This window comes from Podarcis bocagei (assembly GCF_964188305.1).
Source record: "Podarcis bocagei genome assembly, chromosome: 10".
In the NCBI taxonomy this organism is placed as follows: Eukaryota; Metazoa; Chordata; class Lepidosauria; order Squamata; family Lacertidae; genus Podarcis; species Podarcis bocagei.
The window spans coordinates 35,872,697-35,897,611 of NC_138135.1; the positions used below are offsets into that span (position 1 = coordinate 35,872,697).

The window sequence follows — 24,915 nt, forward strand, 5'->3', positions numbered from 1 at the left end:
GCTTTAATCTCTCCCTCTCTTTTCTTGTTGCCTCTTTTACTTCTTCCCGTGACTGATTCTCTTTCCATTGTTGCCTATCTAAAAATTCCTTAAAATATAATCTTTTATCTTGTTTCCCCCCAATACTCCCCCCGATTTATCATTATAAAATAAAAAAATTAAAAGGTTTATCAGCTTGAAGTGCTTTATAAATTACCCATTTGTACATCCTTAGCTCCCTTTCTGTTCCCTTGCCCTCTTGTACCTTTCTCATTTTTGTCCGCAAGCCTCTGAGCAGGGATGTGAAGTGCTCAGTTCTGTGAAGTGCTCAGTTTATTTTAAGCTTTATGCTGCTGCTGCTTCTACTACTACTACTACAGTATTCATATGTTGCAAAGAATAGAGTAGCCTCAAGGACAAAATTGCTTCAAAATCTAAAACAACAACAACCACCTGTAATGCATGAGGTCAACCAACACCCATATCTTTCCTTAAGATATTCTGAATGCCCACATACATCAACTTGTATTGGAATTCTCAAAAAGAGCAAACTGTTTTCTGATATCATGCTATATATTTTTAAAGCTGCTTTCTAATAACACAAATTTATTATAGAGATACACACTTCACATTTCAAAAATATACTCACATCATAAAAGTTTCATTTTCTTAAAACTTTAGTTTTTGAGTAGAGCCTAATATATGTACTGGGACGCGGGTGGCGCTGTGGGCTAAAGCCTCAGCGCCTAGGGCTTGCCGATCGAAAGGTCGGCGGTTCGAATCCCCGCGGCGGGGTGCGCTCCCGCTGCTCGGTCCCAGCGCCTGCCAACCTAGCAGTTCGAAAGCACCTTCGGGTGCAAGTAGATAAATAGGTACCGCTTACCAGCGGGAAGGTAAACGGCGTTCCGTGTGCTGCGCTGGCTCGCCAGATGCAGCTTTGTCACGCTGGCCACGTGACCCGGAAGTGTCTCCGGACAGCGCTGGCCCCCGGCCAATAGATGTGAGATGGGCGCACAAACCCCAGAGTCTGTCAAGACTGGCCCGTTCGGGCAGGGGTACCTTTACCTTTACCTTTAATATATGTACTAACCGCCATTAATATCTATTTTATACTCTTTTAAGGTAGCTGAATGTGTAAGATTTCAGGGCATTGAGGGATAAAGAGTCCAGTTGCACTAAGAGCAGTTGGTGTGATGGCTAAGCTACCATCTTCACCCAGCATTGCTGCAGTTCACCTGGATAGGGAGGTCTGTGCAGGCACAAGGGCAGAGCCAATCTCCTCCTGCTGCTGGTGCTCCTGCACAGCTCCACCTACCCTGTCATGATAAGCTGCAGTGGATGCTGCTGTTGGGTAGGTGGTTCTGCCCCATCACACCAGGTAGTCCTGACTAAAGGAGCAAATTCAAAAGGAAATGAATCACATAGAAAAACTGAAGGTTATAATCAAGACGAATCTAGAGAGTAGGTCAGTTCAGTGGTTGTACAATTATGGACATGCATATGCAAGGTCAGATGAGCATATGTTTGGATATAAAAAAGTATGAACAAGAAATATATTCATTTGTCATTTCACTGAAGAAATCACCTGTAAGTTAGCAGGAAAAGAACTATTTATAGTTCTTGATACCAGTAGTGGATTTTTTGCAAATTCGGATGAATGACAGAAGTTCTAGGTTCTGTACATTCAGTGCAACTTTTGACAGATATAAGGTTTATAAGATTACTGAGTTTTACTGGATGTAAATCCATGAAATTGTTTCCAGGCACTTAAAGAGTAGCTAACAAAAGCAGCTGAATGGAACTGAATCTGTGAACCTTTTCCCTGCAAGATTAGGTGCTGTATTGTTGTGGCAGAAAGGCTCACCTATTGCACAGGCAAAAAAACAAATAATCTGCCCTCAAATAGGAAAATAAATATTGGTAACTGTCAGAGCTGCTTGAAGATCCTAGCTCACAGAGGATCACGCTAGCCAGCGATCATTAAGTAAAAGTCTTTATTGAATTGCAGTTTCCATTCTCACGCTGCTGCGCGCAACTCTACGTCTAGTAGCTAGATCGGCGAAGCTCCGTCTGAGTCTCCGCCCCTTGTGCACCAACTTAATATCCTAGCCCTGCTCCACCTTTTCCGCCTGACTGTCCTCCTCTGGGTCCCTCTACCCCCCGGGGTTTCTTCCTTCCTGGATTCTTCTGACGCTGACCCGGACCCTCCTGCCTCCTTGCGCCGGGCTTTAGGACCTGGTTCCCTTTCCGGGCTGCTTACTGCGCCGCCTTCCTCTGCATTTGAACTTGGCGCGCGCGCCCAACCTTCCACTTTCCTCTTAACCGTTTCTTCGCTCCCCGATGGAGGTGTGGCCACTCCTGACTCATGCCCTCCCTCCTGTGGTGAGCTGCCAGCGCTTGCCCCCTGGCTCCCTTCTTCTTCCCTGCTCCCTGGCGGTGACGCTGGTCCCGATTTCCAACTGCTCTCCCCTGAGTCCCCTCTGGCTCTATCTTCCTGGGGTGCCCCCCTAGACTCCCCCCTTGCCCTGGCCACTGGTGCTCCTTTCTGTGAATCCTCTGATTCACTGGAAAGACTAGGAGATCTCGGGTCGTCGTCATCACTCATCTTTTCTTCTGCCTCCTCCCCTTCGCTCTCTGTTTCCTCCCTTGGCCTTGCCTCTGCTCCTAAATCCCTGACATCCATCCCCCCCTCGAAGCCCCCCATTCCCCCCTCCCCTCCTTCCGGTGCTGGAGCTGGGTGCTGCTGTTGCAAAGGGACGAACGTCGGATATCGTTCGCTTCCCGTGGCGGGCCTCCATCTGAAGTCTCGCGGGTCTTCCTCCCTGCTCTCGTCGACGACGGTCACCTCCGCTTCCATCTCTGTGCCGCCGTGCTCGAAACCAGGGTCGTCCCCGAAAACGTCCATGTCCGTTTCTCCCTCACTTCCTCCTGGCGGCGTTGCTCGTCCTGGGCCTTCCAGCCACCTTCTGCGGAACTGCTCCTCTGGTCTATCGTCCCACCAATACGAGGGTTCTGATGCAGATCCCGAGGGTGACCCCTCCGGGGAACGGACGTCTTGTGTCGGGTCCTCTTCCGAGTCGAACCCCCGGAAAGTGCTGGCCGAAAGCGTGGGCGTGAAAAGCCAGTCGTCGAAAAAGTCTGCTGGCATAGGTCTATGTGGGAAGAGGGCATGAAACTCGTCTTTGAGTAGAGGTTCGTCCAAGGCGTAGCCCGGCACCCAGCTGTTCGCACTGGCCGGGGTGCCCTCCTTGGCGAGAAAGTATTCTACCCCCTCTTCCCCCCATCTGGAGTCCAAAATCTCCGTGACTTCGTTGATGCGCTCCTTCCGTGCCACTCCCGCGTGCCCTGTTCTGTCTCTGACCGGACTCGGCGCCGTTCCGGGTTCCTGGAACCTGTGCGGTGCCTTGTAGGGAGTGAGCACCGATCTGTGGAACACCGGATGCATTCTGGAACCCTCCGGAAGTGCCAGTCTGAAAGCTACCGGGTTGACCTGCTCTTCGACTTGGTAGGGCCCCAGTTGTTTATGCCCTAGTTTCTTCTTGGCCAACGACCTGGCCGGCACTGCGTGGGCTGCTAACCAGACCCAGTCTCCCACGTGGAGCTTTTCGCCAACCCTTCTGTGTCTGTCCGCTTGTACCTTGTATGCGTGTTTGGCCAGCTCCAGGTGGCGCCTCAGCTGATCGTGGACTTCCTGCAGCTCCGACGCGAACGCATCTGCCGTCTGCGGCTCCCCCTCCCCCATTCTTTCCAGTCCCGGGAAGGTTCTGGGGTGCCTCCCGTTGTTGGCGAAGAACGGCGTGACCCCCGTGGACACGTGCTTCGTGTTGTTGTAGGCGAACTCGGCAAGCGGCAGGTAATCCACCCACGTCGCAGGCTGTTGATTCGCATAGCATCTCAGGTACTGCTGCATGATGGCATTGACCCGCTCCGCTTGCCCGTTGGTCTGCGGGTGTCTCGCCGACGCCAGGTTGATCTTGACGTTCAGGAAGCCCATCAGCTTCTGCCAGAAATTCGAGATGAACTGCCGCCCGCGGTCGGACAGAATAGACCGTGGCAGACCGTGAACCTTGAACACGTGGTCTATGAACAGTTTGGCGGTTTGCTCCGCCGTGGCCACCTTAGCACACGGAATGAAATGGGCCATCTTGGAAAACAGGTCCACCACCACCAGCACTGCCGTCTTGCCCCTCGAGCTGGGCAGATCTGTGACAAAGTCCAGAGCCACCCTTTCCCAAGGTTCGACCGGAGTTTGCAGCGGTTCCAACAGTCCGGCCGGCGGTCTGTGCACTGGTTTGGCCCTCTGGCAGGTGTCACACCTCGCCACGTAGTCTGCGACCTCCCCTCTCATTCCAGGCCACCAGAAATCCCTGGCTACTAATTCCACCGTCTTCTCCTTGCCAAAGTGCCCGGCCGTGGGCGCGTCGTGCAGCTGCTGCAGCACCTTGGCGCGAAGGTCGTCTCCCGGCACGTAGATGGCCCCTTTACGGATGAGCAATCCATCTCGTAGCTGGAAACCGTCGGCCACAGCCTTGCCCCTTTGCACCTCTGCCATCTTTGCTTGCGCGAAGGAGTCATCCTGCAACGCTCGTCGCACCGCCTCCAGGTCCACGGTGGCCGCGGCGCACGCCCATACTGTTGGTGCGAAGATGTGCATGGCTGCCGCTGGCGTTGCGTCCTCCAGATACTGTGGCTTACGGGAGAGGGCGTCCGCCATGATGTTAGTGTCCCCCGGGACATACTCTATGCGGAAGTCGAAGTTCGCAAAAAACTCAGCCCAGCGTATCTGCCTCTGGTTTAGGAACTGTGCCGTGCGCCAGTGCTCCAGATTCTTGTGGTCCGCGCAAACCTGCACCGTGTGCTTGGCGCCGATCAGGAAGTGCCGCCACGCTTTGAACGCTGCATGAATGGCCAGCAACTCCCTGTCCCAGATGGTGTAGTTCTGCTCGGACTTGCTGAGCTTCCTGGAGTAAAACGCTCCCGGTCGCCACACCCCCTGCTGGTCCTTTTGCAGCAGGACCGCCCCCACGGCTCTGTCCGAGGCGTCTGTCTCCACCCTCATCGGCCTGCTGGGGTTGACGTGAAGCAGCTGCTCTTCCGACGCGAAGAGACGCTTGAGTGCCTGAAAGGACTGCTCCGCCTCCTCCGTCCAAACGAACTTCTTTTTCTTGGAGCTAAGCGTGTCTGTGATGGCCGCTGTCTGCATAGCGAAGCCCTTGATAAACTTGCGATAGAAGTTCGCAAAGCCGACAAACCTTTGGACCTCTTTCCGGTTGCGTGGGCTCTTCCAGTCCAATACCGCTCGAACCTTGGCGCTGTCCATGGCGAGCCCCTTGTCAGACAACTTGTAGCCCAGAAAATCCACCTCCGTCACGTCGAATTGGCACTTCTCCAGCTTGGCGTAGAGCCTATGTTGCTTTAGTCTGGTCAGCACTTCCTTGACGTGCCTGTCATGCTCCTGCTGCGATTCCGAAAAGATCAGGATGTCATCTAAGAAACAGACGCACGTCTTGTAGAGAAGTCCCGCCAACACGTGATGCATGAAAGCTTGAAAAACGTGGGAGCCATTTTGCAGTCCAAAAGGCATAACTCTGTATTCGTAGGTACCCAGTGGCGTGAACATGGCCGTCTTCCACTCATCCCCCTCCCGCATGCGAATGAGGTTGTACGCCCCTCGCAGGTCTAATTTGGTGAACACTTTTCCCTTCCGCACCTTCGCCAGGAGGTCGTCGATTCGGGGCATGGGGAAGTCCGACGGCTTGGTCACACTGTTTAAAATGCGATAGTCCATGACCAGTCTTTTTTGGGGCGTGTATCGCTTTTTAACAAAGAATACAGGACTGCCCCCCGCTGCCTTGGACTCTCGGATGAAACCGCGCTCCAAATTATGATCGATGAACTCTTTGAGTTCCTGCAGCTCGTCCTCCGACATGGAATATAGTTTCCCTTTAGGCAGCGCCGCCCCCGGCAGCAGGTCAATTTTGCAGTCATATGGTCTGTGAGGGGGTAGCCTGTCCGCCTCCTTCTCGCAGAAAACTTCCAAAAATTCTGCGTACTTGTGGGGAATCGCTTGCAGCGTGCCTAGCAGCAGCTGTGACTCCTCTTCCTCTCCTTCCTGCCGGTGCATGATGCAGTGTTCAGCACAAAAGGAAGAGCCGAAGACCAGCTGCCTCTGGTACCAAGCCAGCGTTGGGCTGTGCTTGTCCAGCCAACTCATTCCCAATACAATGGGCGTATCCGATAGTTGAGTGACATTGAAGCTGATGATTTCTTTGTGATTCCCAAGTCGCATCGCCATTGGCGGCGTCTGCTTCACCACTTGCCCCCCTAGCAACTCCCTGCCATCCACCGTGACAACCTGCAGGGGCAGTGTGGCCGGCAGCAACTGTATAGCGTGCTTGTCGACAAAGTCCTGCCCTATAAAGTCCGCGTTGCTGCCCGAGTCCACTGTGATGGGCACGTCCATGGTGATTCCATTGGGCAGCTGGAGAGATGCGGTGAGCCTCACCACTGGTTTGGGCGGGAGGGGGTTCACGGGCTGTAAAATCTCTGGGGACTGCGGCACTAACACGTCTGGCTGGGCCCCAGGGCCTCTTCCTCCAGCCAGACTGCTTCGTTTCCCTGCTGTGTTCCTCCTTGCTGCGTTGCTGCAGTCACCATTGCCGAGGCTGCAGTGAGCTTGTGGAGCCTCTGGGGACACTCTTTCGCCATATGCCCTGGCTCCTCACAGACGTAACACTTCCTGTTCCCTCTAGGAGGCTTCGCTTTCACTGCTGCCGGTGCTAGGGCTCTGGTTGCTGACTGAGCCCTTGCACCTCCAACCTCCATAGGTTCGGCTCCTCCTCCTGGCGGAGGCGTGGATTGCGCCCGCGCTGCTTCTCTGGGAAGGAAGGAGGGGCCCCTGGCTGGTTCGCGCCCTCCACGCCCTTCGTCCCTGCTCCACGGGCGTTCTTCCAGCCTCACCCCCACTGCCAGTGCCCTCTGAACGACCTCCTGGGTGGTTCGGGGTCTCTCCCCCCTCGCGATCTCATCTTTAATCGAGCTGTGCAACCCCTCCCAAAAGAGGTCCCTTACAGGGGCCGAATCTCTGTCCCATTCCAGGGCACTGACCAAGGCGAAAAAGCGGGCATGGTACTGCCTGACGCTGGCCCTCCCTTGTCTTAGCCCATGCACCTCCTTCCGGGCAAGATCCACGTCAATGCTTGATAAAAAACACCCATCCATCGCTTTAATAAAGGCATCTGCATTCTGGAGCGCCGGATCCTTATCTCTCCATAAATTGCGTAGCCATGCTTTAGCATCCCCATGCAAATGAGACATGATGAATCCCACTCTCTCTTGCTCATCTCTAAAGTCTTTATGCAGCAGTTGCAGTGCGCACAGTACGTCTGCTCTAAAGTTGGGATACTGTTGCAGGTTCCCATCGAAGTGAGAGACCAGCCCGCCTGTGCGTCTCGCCAACCCAATTCCCTCCTGCCGGGGTGTCTGCTTTGTCAGCACATCTAACCTGACCTGGAGATCCCTGCAGGCGGCAGCTGCCTCCTCCTCTCTCTTCCTGGATGCGAGAGCCTCGGCATTCAGTTGTGCCACTGCTTTTCTGAGTTCCTCTATCTGCTGCTCAGCCGTCATGTCGTCTGCCGTTCGTGAGCTCGCTAGTGGGCACCTGCTTCTCTCCCCTCCTCGAGGTTGTAGATGCCCACAATTGAGTGAGACGGAGCTTACTGTCAGAGCTGCTTGAAGATCCTAGCTCACAGAGGATCACGCTAGCCAGCGATCATTAAGTAAAAGTCTTTATTGAATTGCAGTTTCCATTCTCACGCTGCTGCGCGCAACTCTACGTCTAGTAGCTAGATCGGCGAAGCTCCGTCTGAGTCTCCGCCCCTTGTGCACCAACTTAATATCCTAGCCCTGCTCCACCTTTTCCGCCTGACTGTCCTCCTCTGGGTCCCTCTACCCCCCGGGGTTTCTTCCTTCCTGGATTCTTCTGACGCTGACCCGGACCCTCCTGCCTCCTTGCGCCGGGCTTTAGGACCTGGTTCCCTTTCCGGGCTGCTTACTGCGCCGCCTTCCTCTGCATTTGAACTTGGCGCGCGCGCCCAACCTTCCACTTTCCTCTTAACCGTTTCTTCGCTCCCCGATGGAGGTGTGGCCACTCCTGACTCATGCCCTCCCTCCTGTGGTGAGCTGCCAGCGCTTGCCCCCTGGCTCCCTTCTTCTTCCCTGCTCCCTGGCGGTGACGCTGGTCCCGATTTCCAACTGCTCTCCCCTGAGTCCCCTCTGGCTCTATCTTCCTGGGGTGCCCCCCTAGACTCCCCCCTTGCCCTGGCCACTGGTGCTCCTTTCTGTGAATCCTCTAATTCACTGGAAAGACTAGGAGATCTCGGGTCGTCGTCATCACTCATCTTTTCTTCTGCCTCCTCCCCTTCGCTCTCTGTTTCCTCCCTTGGCCTTGCCTCTGCTCCTAAATCCCTGACAGTAACCATGTTGGGCCATACATAATTCCATTTATTCATCTCTGTAAAATCAGTGATGGAGGAAACAAACCATAATCCATAGGAGCCAATTTTTTAAAAATGTTTGCATTATATACTCCAAGGAATCCAAGGATGGTTACAAACATTAAATAAATATCAAGTACAGGCAGACAGGTAACAGTTGCTGGTGCTCTATCAAGGGCATAGGTGAGCAAATGAAACTGTTTGTAGCACAAGTGCTTGTGTGAGTCCAGGAAAGGTTTTGGTCACTGAGATACCTGTGGCTGCTTCACTGTTGTTGTTGGCACCCGTCTATCACAGGAGACAGTAGAAGAGTGCACCTACAGCCATTGCCTTAGCTGCCTTGCCAGTACACTTGTCCAGCTCAGTGTTCATGGAATGGTTGTTGGTTATGGTGGAACCCAGGTAGACATTTTGGTTCGTCTACCACCTCAAGCAGGTGGACCAGGGCTGACACATAGAGTGCTGGAATAAGGTGTACCAGATACAATTTTTGTGATTGTGTGTCTGTCTCACACACACACAAAATCAATGCGCACACATAGAGGGAGATGTAGTAGGAAGCAGATAGTTCTGCATGTAGGGAAGTAATAATGCAAGAAGAGGAGCAGGGAAGCGAAACCTAGGAAAGCAGCCATTTTAGGATCAGTTGTAGTGTTTTACTGTGTTAAGTAAAGTTTTATTTGTTCCACACTTCAGTCTCCCCTGGCATCATTTAATAAAGCTTGCAGCAGCAAGTCTTGCAGTCGCAGCCCCAGGGAGGTTCAGAGTGAAAGTTGGTGAGGGGGATAGAGGAAGCATCATGGGGCAGAGAAAGTAAGAGCAATGTTTAGTGTCATTCATGGGCTAAAGCAAACAGAGTTTTTAAGGCAATATTTGAATAATTAATTAATGACCAGAGGGACGAATCTTGCTCTCAGAGCAATAAAATATGCATTGTGTGAGTTTTAGCGAACAGTCCTTCCTCCCCTCCTCTCTCCCTTTCCCTCGCTCCCACTTGGACCAGATGATTGATTTCAGCACCCACTCTGCTTGCTTCTAGCACTGACACAGTTGTCTCTTGTGTCACTGAAATAATTTCTGATGCTGGAGATCGGTGACATTCTGTTCACTGTTGGAGTACTATAAACAGCTCTAGCTACCTCATCTCAAAACAAATACAGTAGGAAACTGGAAAAAGGCTCAGAAAAAGAAACTGTAATAACCATGGGTATGTAAGACTTCCATACAGGGAGAGGATGCCTTAGAAGAAGAAGAAAAAGAAGAAGAAGAAGAAGAAGAAGAGTTTGGATTTGATATCCCGCCTTTCACTCCCCTCCAGGAGTCTCAAAGTGGCTAACATTCTCCTTTCCCTTCCTCCCCCACAACAAACACTCTGTGAGGTGAGTGGGGCTGAGAGACTTCAGAGAAGTGTGACTGGCCCAAGGTCACCCAGCAGCTGCATGTGGAGGAGCGGAGACGCGAACCCGGTTCCCCAGATTACGAGACTACCACTCTTAACCACTACACCACACTGGCTCTCAGTGTGACAGAAAACAGAAAACAGGCAGGAAAGAGGAAATAAAATAAAAGCATTTCTGTGTGGTTTTGAATAACAATGACAGTAGAAGAGCTGCTTATTCTGGTTAATATAAGAACCAGAGAGATCCTACTGAAATTAATGCACATCAGATCTAAAACAAGAAAGGGGGTGGTTTCGTTCTGTGCACAGCTCACCAGTGGAACAATGATTGAGCTAATAGCCAGTAATATAATCAGATTTAAAATGGGCTAGAGATATTTGTGAAAATCAGGACCATTAGTAGGAGCCAGCTAAAATACTCAGAGCTGACATCTGTATGGTTCTATGCAGACAGGATCCATCAGAAGCTCAAAGTGAAAAATGAAGTATCCTATTAGTGTAGTTCTGAAGGACTAACTCACTGTTGGAGAATACACATTGCATGTAGATGGTCCCAGTTTCAAGCCCAGACCTCTTTAGTTAAAAGAATTGCAGTACAGTGGTACCTCAGGTTACATACGCTTCAGGTTACAGACCCTGCTAACCCAGAAATAGTACCTCGGGTTAAGAACTTTGCCTCAGGATGACAACAGAAATCGTGCTCCGGCAGTGCGGCAGCAGCAGCAGGCCCCATTAGCTAAAGTGGTACTTCAGGTTAAGAACAGTTTCAGGTTAAGAACGGACCTCCAGAACGAATTAAGTACTTAACCCGAGGTACCACTTTAGCTAATGGGGCCTCCCGCTGCCGCCGCACGATTTCTGTTCTCATCCTGAAGCAAAGTTCTTAACCCGAGGTACTATTTCTGGGTTAGCGGAGCCTGTAACCTGAAGCGTCTGTAACCCAAGGTACCACTGTAGAATAGTTGGGAGATTCTGTTAGATTTTGGAAAGTCCTAGGCACAGTACTTGGCTAAAGGAACCTAATATTTACTCAATGGCCCCATTTAGACATAACCCAAAACTATAGCTTGTTTCAAAATCAAACCAGAGGCTCTTGCATCCCCTTGTGCCTTTTGTCTTCTCCCCCATGATAGTGGAGGATATTAGAATCTTCTGCTTCTAATTCACAGGAAATGACCATCACTATTTCTTTCCAAATGCAAACTGTAGCTTGGTCACAAATCAGGAGCCCACATCATGTTTCAATTATAGTTTTAGGGCAAATTATAATTTGGGCAAAATGGCAATCTATGGTTTACCTTAAGTATAAGCAGAAGCTTCTAATCCTTTCCCTCTCAACTGCTCTCTATCCTCCAAGCTATAGTGCAGGAGGATATTGCACTGCAAGTCCCATGAGACCCAGTCAGCATGTCCAATGGTGAAATATGATGGGAGTTGAATCTAACAATCTTCTTCTTCTTTGGCGATCACTCGTAGCCGAGTAAGATTGTCTTCCATAAGCACGGTTTTAACAATGAGTCCGTATACCTTAATCGAACAATATCTGGAGGTCCACAGGTTCTCCATCTGTGGTTTGAAGAGTTATCTAAATGTGACCAGTATAAGACATTTCCTTTATGTTTTCTTGCCTATTTGTTTGCATTTTGTACAGATCCTTTTTAGAGGCAAGTCTCTGACTGTTGTTTTCATTGAGATAGGTGGTATTTATATTTTTTGAATCCAGTTCTATAACTTACACATCCACTGTATTATTTCTACTGATTCTTTACATGGTTATAGGCAATGCTTTGCTGATCAGTGATGAATGTTGCTGGTTCTCAATATCTGTCCACTCTATGGTCTCCTTGAATTCACTTGCTGAGAATTGTGTAAGAGAAACTGGGTGTTTACTTCTTCTAACACTTCATTCAGTCCTCTTTGATTTCAGCGTACTGCCCAGGGACAGACAAGCCAGAATAGCTTGCCCTTTGAGTGATAGAAAATGTGTGTAACATGGATTCCTGGACATAAACATTTCCCATGATAAAATGGACTAGAAAATCTGCAAGAAAGAAACCAGTTGGTACTATAATCTTTCACTGCATAATCCCATTTCCCCCCTCTTCTAGAAGTTCAACCATTTAACACCACAAATAGCCAGTTCTTTATGCTGTGGGGTGATTCAGAGTTGCCATGGCAATGAGTCTGTCGTTCCAAATTAGGACATGTTCCTGCTGCTTTTTTCTACATGAGCTTTCCTCTTGTCTTATCTCTCTCCTTTACTATTTTCTTTTTTTTAAAAAAATGATGCTATAGCTGAGAATGTTACCATTTTTTCCTCTCACCCCTTGAAAAGGACAATATTTTATGAGTCTGCATTAATTCCCATGAATCTTGTGCCAAAACAGGCAGCTGTGCCAAATTTCACACTATGTAATTTAAATTTACTTGTCCTGTATTGAACTTGTGGAAGTGATGAACCAGCCCCCTTGTGATCAGAGCACTGCAAGAACCAGGGGCTTATTTAGAAAAAAATGGAGAATTCAGAACTGCAACCTGGACCGTTTATTTTCTGTGAGACCAAAGGTATTCTTTTTCACATAGTATCTGGTAAATAGATCAGTGGACTAGGGATAGTTGGCGACTCCCAAAAACTGGAATGCTAAATGTTCCATCCACCCTTCCCATCCCTCTGGTCCACACAACTAAAGTTTGTTTTGCTTGCTCCAGAGCAGCTCTGCCAGTGGAAGACAGATATTGTTTTCTGCACAATAGCTGAGTGAAAAACAGAGGGGTGCTCCTTCCCTCCTGCCCTGTGTAAACACCCTCAGGCCTTGGGCTGGTCACTATTGGAAACAGATTGCCGGACAAGGAGATGAATGGGAGAAATGGCATGCCAAGACCACAAATTGAGTACACAGAACTTCACTGAACCACTCCTCTGATTCTGCATTTGCTGATGTACCCCATACATGGTACTGAAGGCTAACTAGTGAGGTTGAGAGAGGCCACAGAATAACAAAATAAAGAGGTAGGATCTGAGTACAAATAACCAAACTCCAATAATTTCCCCATTAGTTAGCTTACTTGAAATTATTTTCCCACCTAGATTCCCACAAATCAATTCTCTTTCAATTAATTTACCACTAAAATATTATTTCCCCATCCCAGCCAAAGTAGGACCCCCTTTCCTCACACTCAAGCCTGCCAGAGCGCTTGTTCCCAATCCTCTATTCTCTAATCTCCATTTTTCAAAGGGTAGGACTTAGAAAACAATGACAAGTAAGTTGGGAGAGAAAACCTCTTGATAATAGTTACTTTTTTATATTTGCCATAAAACAAACTTGCACATCCCTTCTCAGCCTAGGCTGATGATGGTTCAAAAAAAGAAAAGGAAAAGGAAAAAAGCAAGCTTTATGGCAAAATTTTAAAATTAAGGACTTGCAACGCCTGGCCTCCAATGAGACTGTACTGTTGATGGATGGGAAGGCTTGCCTTAACTTTTCCCTCCCCAGCTGCAGCCCCACCGACATTGCTTCTCCTCTATTATTGTTAGCCTTAGGGACAAAATCCAATTGTAGCATGCATGGGGTTATTTTTGCCCAGGATTGCAGCTGAGAAGAGCAAAGTCACCCCTCTCTGTTCACTGCAGACTTGATGGAAGCCAGGCCTACTCCATGCCTAGTATTAAATAAGAAAACCCTTAAGATGTGGTTGCTAATAACATGTTTAGCATCACATGCCATTTGGTTCTTAAGGGTGTAGATGTTGAGCTGCCAAATGGGTACTACTGTGTTGTCTATGAGTTGTTTCTGGCATGGTCTAGCATCTGGTTGTCATAGTCAAAACCCCCAGGTTGCACCCATGGCTGGTTCTCATGGACAATGCTTGTTCGGTTCTTGGCTTAAGCCCAGTGTCTGCTCTTCATCCTTCAAGTGGATTCATAAGCCTCAAATCAGATTTGAACTGGTTCTGATGCAGCACATTCATGTAAAAATAAGCATATGGATGTATTATGTACAGAACTTGAGTATTCAGATTGCAGAATTGTGGCAGGTGGAATGGAATCGTTGTATACTTAGGAGTTGATTTTTGTGTGAATGCCAAAACCTAAAGTGATGTTGGCCTTTCTTTTGTGAGAAGCTATAGCAGACATAATCCTTGTTCTGACATCATCAGTGCCTTTTGCTAATGTTTCCTTCCTGATGGCATGCCAGGGCTGCTCATGCAGCTGCAGTGGAATAATATCTTACACACTCCCACCTTCAGGGAGGGAAAAGCACATTGCTTAGAGCAGGGTTCACTCAGCAAGATGTGGAAGAGAGCAGCTGCGTCACTGAAGAAACTTTAGCATTGGCCCTGAAGAATGTCAGGAAAACAAATGCGGCAAAAATCCTTTCCTGACCCCCCCCCTTGCACTGAAGCATGTGATGAACAGGGAAAGAAAGGGACTGAATGGGATGATAAAGACAAAATCCGAGACCTCTGGCTGCAGGAGAAGTGGAAGTTCTTCTTACGGGGTTTATCCAACCCAAGTGCTCCTACTGCTGCTTGCAGTGATGAGCTAATCTCCATAGATTTGGTGAGCCAGTTCCAAAAGTTTAGATGCTTAGTCAGACCTTTCTGATTTGAAGACAGGTTGGAAAACAGCCAGGAACAGACTTTTCTTACAAGATTTCCAGTGCTTCATCATTAAAGCTGTGCTTGAAGTACACTGAAAATAGCTTTTCCTTGCAATACGTTGCTACCTTGACTTTCTGTCCCAGCTGGCATGCAGGGACAACCACAATAATGAAGTGGCCTGGGATTCAGGAGTGACTTTCTGGTCGTTTCTCATTTTAGTTTAATTTCTTCCTGTCATTCCAGAGATGTTTTCATTCTGTCCTTGCTGTTTTGTGTTGTGGTCCTGTGCGTTCTCTGGAATTTGCAAGCTGGTAAACTACAGGGCTGAACATGAATGGAAGAAGTAGTAGCAAGTGGGAAATGTGAGCTTAAAAACACCTGTAAGTGAGAGACGGGAGTATAAGAGTTGGAGAGGAAAAGAAGCAAATAGAAAAACTGGTACAGCAGGGAAATTTGTGGATAGCACTGTTTCCAAGAAATTGCAGGGGATTATTTAGCATTTAAGTGGCAATCCTAAAATGGTTTGGGGACTTGAAAAACAACAACAACCTTGGCAACACTAAGGTGCTTATTGATAGAATCTGAAGAACAACAATATTTACATAGCACCATCCTTAAGTGTTTGAAGTGCTTTATCTGCATTATCTTAGTAATCAATACAGCGGTGTAATATATGCCAGCACTATCATCATCCTCATATTATAGACGGAAGATTGGGCTGGAGAGATAGTGGCTTGCTACTATCACTGAGTGGATTTATGACTGAGCTGAGATTTGAACAAGAGACCTCCTGAGGCACTTCCAGACCTGTCAGTAGTTTCGAGTGGGATTCAATCCCATACCAGCTAGTTAGGTTGTGTAGTTAAAGTTGGTTTGACACTCTTGTGCAACATACAGTGGTACCGCGGGTTAAGTACTTAATTCGTTCCAGAGGTCCGTTCTTAATCTGAAACTGTTCTTAACCTGAAGCACCACTTTAGCTAATGGGGCCTCCCGCTGCCACCGCGCCACTGGAGCACGATTTCTGTTCTCATCCTGAAGCGAAGTTCTTAACCTGAAGCACTATTTCTGGGTTAGTGGAGTCTGTAACCTGAAGCGTATGTAACCTGAAGCATATGTAACCTGAGGTACCACTGTATCCATTTATTCCCCGCCCCAATTATTGTTTTTGTGATAAGGAAAGTGATGGGAAAATGCCCTGGAAAGTGTGGGGGCAAACAAATCAGAATGAATGTTCAATAAATAGGTCATATGGGAGAGACCCTGGTTCACAACTATGCTTTTTTACTTTCCTGTTATGCAATCTCTTTCATCGCAGTCACAGTGCCTGCACGTGGCAATGTTACATGTGAATTAGGCAGGCACATTCCCCACCCCACCCCTGAGCAAACTGTGAACAGAACCTGACAGAAACTGATGAGCATGTTCATTAATCCATCTGAGGAATGTTGTAGTCCCCGTGTAACATTTCCAAATGGAGGCGCTCATCCAATTGCTTTTAAAAGTCATTCTGTGAGCACAGAACATTATGTTGGAAGTGGCTCAAAGTTAATCCCAAGCCATCTTTTTCATCAGGCTGATGATGATGTAACAGTTTCCTTCATGGGAATGTTTTATTAGGGTTTTTTTGTGTGGAGGAGCACTTAAATTAGAACTGAAAATATACATGGATTTTTTTTAAAAAAGATAAAATCTTGTCTTCTTGCCTTTCAAGTCTTTTGAATATAAGTCTCTAGGCAGGCATTTCTCTTTTTATTCTGTTTGTACAATGCATCATCATTATTCCATTGTCTCCTACTCACGTATCTCTCCTAAATAATTTGCTGGGATTTGGAAATCTCATTTAACATTTCCCATGTACATGCAGAGTCCACAGGAGGAAGCTAAAAGCACTCTGGTACTGTTGACTTGAGTGTGCCCACAGAACATGAGTGTCTGTGTCCTACGATGGTAAAGCTGCCCTACAGACCCAGGCTACTATTCTACTGCTGTCTATTCTGACTGGTGGCAGCTGCCAGCGAGCTATTCCCCATGCCAGTGACATGAATGCATTTGATCAATGTTCACCTGGATTTCCTGAATCTGCAGGATTTGGGAGCCATTTGTGACCTTGGAAACAGCTGTTGGATATGAGATTTAAATCCTGAACTTTCAGGAATGTACTCAAGTGTACTTGATTACATTCCCGACACCGGAGCAAAGTATGGATTGTTTTGTTCATACATGCCCATTTCCCTATCACTCTATAATGTAATATATTTCCTCCTATATAGTACAAGCCATTCCCTTCCACCAATTTAATACAAACAAATGATGAAAGCCTTCTGGAAAACATACTAAAGATTAGGAATAGCATCATCCTGAGTCTTGCTCAGATGCCTGTAACTAGTGCACTTTGTTTGGAAGTAAGAACTGAGGGCTGGATAAGCAAAAGCATTAAAAGCAATGTGCTTTTCTCCAGGAATGGACAAAATTCAAATAAACATTTGTAAAGGCGCATCTCTCAAGAAGACTGGAAAAGTAAATAAAATGATTCGAAGAGCAGATCCATTCAAACAGGTCAGCGTTCTTGTAATCCTTGCTGAATATTAAAATCCTGACTACATTGCTTTCCTGGACATTTCCATCAGCATTAGTAGACGGCCCTTTATAATGACCGTGCATCAGTTGATAGATGCTATAGGATCTTCGCAAGGCATTAGTGTAATTTTGAGTCATGGCCAGAGAACCTTAGCAGTCTGGAGGAAAGACAGTCAATATTTGAAGGACGTACAATTCTGGTTAAAAGGACATAGAAAGCTGCTTTATACTGAATCAGATTATTGTTCCATCTAGCTCATTACTGTCTATGCTAGCAGTGGCTCCCTAGGATTTCAGACTAGAGTCTCCCCAAGCCCTACCTGGAGATGCAGGGAACTAAACGTGCGACTTTTGGCACCCAAACTAAGTGCTCTATCGCTGAACCATGGCCCTCTCACTTCCCCCCACATTTTAAACAAATCACAGAGGAGACTCTGTAAACACTACAGTGTCTTATACAGCATTAAAGTTTCAATTTTTATTTGCTAGTCATTTTATATAAAAAAATGAAGGTTGTGTTTAGTGGATTTCAAGGTCCAAACTAGATGTAACGGGGCTACGTCTGTTCACAAATCTGCCCTCTTATTGTATAAAGTGGAGATGGGATGGGGACTGAATTTTTACACCATATGTGTGGGTGAATGCATGGAATTTTGGGAGGGAAATTAGACTCCATCCGCTACTATACATATAAATGGGCACACACGTGAATAAACAGTCCTGGATGCCCCAGTCATGTCATTAGTTTCCAGCACCGTAAAATGCAAACTGTTGCTTGATTCTGATTAGATGCTGACTTCCTGCAGTTTCTGGAGTTTAACAGAGAGATGTCAATTTCAGGATCAAAACTCCACATGGGTGGGGGGGAAAAGATGTGTTTTTAAAAGGCAAAGAAAAGTGAAGTTGACATATTTCAAGGAGAAAAATGTAAAGAAGCATATGAGAAATCAGTTAAGCTATTTGCATAAGCTTATTCTATTAGAAATCAAGGACAGAAGTTGGTTGGATATGTTCATTGGTATGTATGAGTGGATTTAACTTGCATACCTACATAGGGAGTTGCCAGTCATTGTATTTCTAGTGCACAGGCAGTGGTTATGTGTTATTAGCTTCAGCTCATGTTGATGCCTGGCATGAACATATCAAAGTTCCAGGGCTCGACTCCACAACCAATTTCAAAGTGGTAGGGTGCAAACTCCTGTGAGAACAGTTTGGTCTGGTTCCCAGGAACTCTTCCAGTGCTTGTGGTTTAGTACTAAAGCACTGACCCAAATATGAGAACCTGCTGTCTGATTACACCCTGACAGCGCATTAATTAATATTAAGTGTTTTCTGTTGCCCCATGTTCTACTAAAGATGTGTTTTTACTTTGCTGCTTTCTGGCCAGACAGTCACTTATTCTGGGGACCATAAAGCTAACATTTTGGAGATTATGAAATTTACACTTAACTAATATTTATGAAATTATGTATGCATCAGTACTCCCATACTAGGCTTGTTAATTAAAATGCATGAAATGGCTCCTACAACTACAATACCGACACAAATATATTTATAGTAAGTCGGAAAATCAGTAATTAAGTTCCCATTAATCCCTTGAAATATTTGGTTATGAGTTTTGTGGGGGTGGGCTGTATTCCTGAGACCTGTTCTGATTCCTGGATCAAGCACGGATTCAATTCTTGGAATAGCCAGGCTAGCTTCCTAGTGAGGTAATGGCCCTCTAAATATGGGCCTATAAGGTAACAAAGGAAGTGGCTCTGTGCCATATGGAAAATAGGTGGGTCCCCTTCAGTCAACTTGCTGGTAGCTAGAAAGACAAAGAGCAGAGTTGAGAGTTGGATGTGTGAGCTACAAACGAGAAGTAGAAGGCTGAAATCTGTGAGACAGAGCCATGCCTGATTTCTGCTGGAATCCAAGGCTGTGGCTATGGGAGAAGCAAGACCCTCTTGGGATGCTAATGCTGTGAGCCTCTCCATCTTAGGCTCAGGATTTTTATATGTGTAAATAAACCATATATCCTAAAGACACCATAGTCTCTGCTGTCCCTCATTTGGAGGAAACTGAATCCTGGGATAAGAGCCAGGAACCCCTAGAATTTTGCAGTGCTCAGAGATTGGGGTGGAATGCAACATTGGTGTCAAAAGTGGGATTCATGTTTTCTAGAGGAGGACCTGTGAGCAAGGTGTGCCTGAGGCAAGTTGGAAAGAGGAAGAGCAACACACTTTGAGTGGCTTGTGTCAGGGACTGGCAGGACTCTGAAGAGTGTGGGGCAGAGGAAGGGACTGGGAGAGTGACCCAGGAGAGGGGATCAGTGATTTATAGGATTTGACGCCACCCACAAGGCAGGAGCCAGGAGGGGAAGGAGAGTCAGAGTAGTCCAAGGTGGAGGAAAGAGCCATGAGATAACAGACAAAACAATAGATTCAGAGGACTTAGTTCTACATTTTGATAGTTAACTTCAGTTTTGGAAGACATCATTCCAAGAAAAAAAAAAAAGGCATTTCAAAAGATCCCTTGCATAAGATTATTGGGTCTGTTCCTTAATACATTGTTAGGTAAAATAAAAGGATTCCTAAATGGAGAGACATTTATTCCTTTATTGTGTTTTGAAGACACCATTCTGTATCAATAGCCAGGAAGGAGCTAGTCCAGCCCTTTTTTGCCAGAGTATACCATACCCTTTAATCATTTGGAGGGGGTGGGCATGTGATGTGGAGGTGGGTGTTGGGGAAGAAATATGCTTTAGTTGCAAAGGGGCCTGAAGGCACGGATTCACAGTGAGACGTTTCCATGGCAGTGCTATAGAAACCAGGTTTTGCTGCTTGCTACTTCTCAGAATGGAATTTCAATGCTTTGCGTAGCTTTGGTACTGTTATGAGTTTGTGGGTGCCAGACCTCTATATTCCTGGGTCCAGCAAGTGTTAGAATTTAATCAAGGCTTGGGGTTTTTTAAACTGGTTACTAGACACTTCTAATCCCTGGATTCAGCAAGTTTTAACAGCTAATTAAGCCAGGCTAGCCTCTTCATTATGAGAATAAAGGGCTTGTGCTAGACATCAAATTGGTGGGCCCTCCTCCCTCAACAGATAATGCAAGAGTTTAGAGTAGAGAGGAGGAGAGATGGGACCTAGAAGGAAAGCAACAGGCTAGAGATAGAGCGAGGGAGAGCAACGTTAGAGAACAGGATATTTGATACCCGTTTGAATCCAAGGCTGTGACTATGGGAGAAAAAAGATCCTTTGGGGGTGTTAGTGCTGTGAACCCCTCCATTGAAGACTCAGGTTGTATATAGGTGTGTAAATAAGCCATATGCTATAAAGACACTGCAGTCTTCACTGTGCCTCATTCCTGAAAGGAAACATGAACCCTGGGTGAGCGCCTGGAACCCCAGGAATCGCCACTCAGAGATTGGGGTAGCATGCAACCGTACAAAAAAGAAGCAACTCTTTAGAATACAGACTTTTACATGTTGCCTCACGCTATCCTTCACTGTATTCATCACCTAAGTCACTACTCTACTTGTGCTAATACAATCTGTGACAAAACACTTTGTGTTTTTTTTAAAAAAAGCCTGTCTTTTTTCTTATATGTGGCTTCTTTAAATAAATGTCATAGAATCATAGAACTGCAGAGTTGGAGGGAACCCCAAAAGTCATTTAGTCCACCTCCCTGCAGTGCAGGTATTTCAGCTAAAGCATCTATAACAGATGGCCACCCAACCTCTGCTTAAAAACCTCCAATGAAGAAGAGTCCACAACCTGCCGAGAGAGACCACTCCACTGTTGAACAGCTCTTACTGCCAGAAAGTTCTTCCTGGTGTTTAGTCGGAATCACCTTTCTTATAACTTGAACCCATTGGTTTAAGTCCTACCCTCCAGAGCAGGAGACGGTCTTCCCTGTGACCGTCAAGGTTTTCAGTTTGGTTGACAGATGGATCTATTCTTTGTTCTAGTTTGAATATACCATATTTTTCAGTAAGCCTAACTTCAACCTGAGTTATTACTGTTGCAAAAACTGTGCATAGGATGGCCACTTAATAGGGTCTATTGGTATTGCTGCATTGTCAATCAGGCACTGACATCAGGAGTGCTAGGCTGATCTTAGGAACTCAAGTAGAGTCGCAGCTCATAGCACCAAATATTATTCTTTTGGTCAGCAGCAAGACTAGAGAGGGATTAGGAGAGAAATGGTAGCTAGGAGCATCACTCTTCTGGAATTCAATTTATGTAATTGCCATGACATTATCATTTTGCAGACTTGGCAGCCATATATTCCTCCTTTCTGAAATGTTGTTTAAATTAGAGTCAGACCCACACCTACCAGAAACAGTCAGAATATTTACTCAACTTTTATATCAATCATTTTCAGCTACCTGTACCAAACAAATGCATTCTTTTGTGAACATTGTTGATAGAGAAAAGCAGGAGAGAATACAGTAATTTGAACACTTATGGAAAATAGTGATCATGTACTAAAACTGGCAGTAAAAACACATATATGGCAGTAAACACATATATGCATATTCTAAAATTCTGCAAGTGAATCAAATCATTCACGGGGCTATTCATATAATATTCTTGTTCCCACAAATTTCCAGTAATCTGATTACTAAATAGGACAAAAATAGTATGGTTTTCTGAAAGTTTCAACATAATGTGTCAAACAAAAGGGAAATTGAGACCATTATACAAAATAGTTCTTTTAGTGAAAAATGTATTGTAAATCAGATAATCAAAATTAGCATTCCCACTTCAAGACTGCTTTTAAAAAATTGTTGAATAGGATAATTTTAATTGAATGCATGGACTTAATTTCTTAACTTGTTTTGACGTGTTTAAGACATCAACTGATTTGCTTTTTAGCCTTAGAATCTGCTATTAAAATGAAGCATGTCAGACATATAAATAAAAACCTTCTTAAATTTATGCAATTGCCTTAAAAGTATTATATGTTACATTTAAGGCAGAATTGTTAGAAATCTCAGCTGTTTGTTATTATTAACTATCAGCCTCATACCTGGTGCTGCTCAGGAATTCTAAGAAACCAATAATAATAATAATAATAATAATAATAATAATAATAATAATAATAATAATAATGTCAGTGCTCATTTGAAAGGTTAAGTCTGTCATCTTGATTCAAAATGTCATCTAACAGTATCCAAGCATAGAATAAGACCTTTGCCTTGATCTCAAAAACTATGCAGAATTTGATTATTTTAAGAGGTGTCCAAGTGCACAGCAAACAGATAAACAACTTTTGAAAAAGTGTACTAGATACTAGCCCTTTGGTTAAGTGGATGAGGAGGAACCCACTGAAATTAAATTCAAGAGGTGAAGGTGATGTTGGAAGGGAATGACTATGGTGTGGAAAAGATAAGCCTGCTTATCATCAATGGGTTTACAGTTATCCTATTTATGCCTAGGGGTTCTTCCGGACGCAGCCTGTTACTTGAAAGAAAAGGCCAGCCTTTGTGTGGAGGCCTTCTCCCTCCTTACAGCAAGTTTTAAATGCCATTCACAGGCTAGAACTCCCATATCTGTCCCTATATAAGCTCACCTGCCAGGCACTGTTTACCCTCTGCTGGGGACGAAGTTCACCCACAAGAGCTGGCCAGATTGGGGTCAGAAGGAATCCCTGCGGACTTTGCCAGCAAGCCACACCTAACTTGGTGGCCCAACAAGCTGGTTGCCCTGGTAATGGAGCCAGTATCTTTGAAGGGCAGAACTGGACAGCAACACAGGTGGGAGGAGATATTCTGTTGCTATAGGAACAGAGATGCTGCCTCCTTTGCTGCAAGCCCTGGCTGTCTCAAAGATGGGTAGCAGATATTTGCCAAGTCTTCTGGCAAGCATTTAATGGTGGAGGCAGGCTGAAAGTTGGGGAGTACAAAGAGAAGTCTAGCTGCTGGGAGACGGTAGAGTGATCAGGAGAGAGAAAGCAGGCTTAGGAGAGAGGATAATTAAAGGAGACTAAACCTCCTTCTCCTCTAAATCTGATTCCATACAAGGGGAGGTGGCAGAAGGGAGGTGCCATGCCCAACTTGCTACACTATCGCATCCATGCAGCAGGTTAGTACAGGAAACTGCTAGAATCATGGCCTTTACAGTAGTGGCTCCAGACTGTGGAATGTCCTTCTGGAAAATCATTCCTGAAGAGGCTAGGAAATCCACCCCCTTGTTAGAGTTTCAGAAAGGCTATAAGACCTTTCTTCTATGGCTGATCAGTGGCTGCACTGGTGATGTTCTGTTAGTAGGGATAAACTGCAATAAGTAGGGAAAGGGGAGGGAGTAGGAGGTCTCCCTTCCCCTCTGTGGTGGGTGCAGCAAATACCGCAATGCAAGCAATGAGAATGAAGAAGGGCTGTCTTTCTGCCATCTCTCTCCTTTATAACACCTGGCATGGGAGTGACTGATATTGCACTAGCTTTGGGGGAAATAACGTTTCCTGGGGACTTCTTGCCGCCCAGTGTGATACGTTGCAGCAAGGCAGAGACCGGAAACAGGGTGGTGGGTAGAGAGAATTCCTTCTCCCTTTCCCTGTTTGCCTGTTTAGGGAAGTTTTAAATGTTTGATATTTTATTCTGTTTTTAATCTGTTGGGAGCCACCTAGAGTGGCTGGGGAAACCCAGCTGGATGGGTGGGGTATAAATAATAAAATGATGATGATGATGATGATGATGAAGAAGAAGAAGAGAGAGATTAAAATTCAAGACATAAATAATTTAAGACTCACCTTGTGTTTGAGGCAAACTTTATGAGCCCACAAGACTTGTATTTCTGAGCCCCAAAATATAAGTCTTGTTGACATCACTAGGAATAACGTTGTAATTTAATTGTGTGCAAACCATAAGAGGAATCACTGACTGTGAGCATCTCCAGATGTCCCGTTTATTCATCCTGATTTGCTTGCACAAACTACACTTTATTGAGCATTCACTCTGATTTGTTTATGGGGCAATTAAATGACAATGAGCATTCTTCCTGCATTCTTCATGATGCGCAGGGTGTTTACACATCTTCCATTAGACTTTTGTTCATCTCACATTTTTAAATGCACTTCCCTGCCATTTTCCAAACCACAAATTGTCCATTAAAAAAAAAAATTGATATGCTCCACTAAGGTAACAGAGTGCTTTAAGCTGCTTTAAATGTGCAAACCTAAATATCCAGAATGCACTTGAATCTGTCTCGCAAAATACAGAGGCTCAGAGCGCTGCAGACATCTTTGGTAAGAACTGAAAGCATTCACAGATATCTTCCGTTTTCCTTGGCTGTGTTCACCGATAACTTTTCATTCTGAAGGATGGCCTGTATCACGTGTGCGGAATGTCTTGGGCATTGGAATCAGCTGTCTGGCCTTGTCCCCTTCACTCTCGCCTTCTCCTATCCTTGTCTGGAAAATTGCCTTCTGCTTGTAATATTCTGAAACAAGGAGGCTAATCAAAGGCCCTTTTCTGTGGAACAGGGACACTAAGTGACAAGATTAATTTTTGTAATCAAGCAACTTAATTTGGACAATTCCCCTCCATGCTTTTGCTTGCAGAAAATAAGGCAAATCACATTCTGGCAAGAACCTTTCCCTCTGCATGCAGCAATTCATTTCTTCTCTCTTGTTGAAAAGGGTAGGGTAGTGATCCTTGGAATATGGGTCTGAAAGGTGGGGGGGGGGGGAGGAAGGGAAGAGAGGAGACAAACTTTCAGAATTAAAATGATGCTCTTGGGAAATAGGACTGTATTCATCTGACTGATGATGATTTTGTTCCTTTCCACTTGGAATGCAGTCAGTGGAGCCATGGATGTAACAGTACAAATATGTAGCATTTCCAGCATGCTTTCAGAATTATCTCAGTAGCTA

At 46.0% G+C, this 24,915-nt stretch overlaps 1 protein-coding gene and 1 long non-coding RNA gene across 17 annotated transcripts in view; one reads left to right on the forward strand and one right to left on the reverse strand.

Annotated features, from left to right (window-relative positions):
* The window catches only part of LOC308595458, a 60,276-nt gene extending 37,514 nt beyond the window's left edge, over positions 1-22,762 (reverse strand). For both annotated transcript variants that reach the window (XR_014012036.1, XR_014012037.1), the window contains exon 1: positions 22,618-22,762. This is a non-coding gene — a long non-coding RNA (uncharacterized lncRNA). The remainder of the gene's footprint in view (positions 1-22,617) is intronic.
* GRIN2B (glutamate ionotropic receptor NMDA type subunit 2B) overlaps positions 1-24,915 on the forward strand; it is a 295,203-nt gene that overhangs the window by 110,936 nt on the left and 159,352 nt on the right. The window lies entirely within an intron of this gene.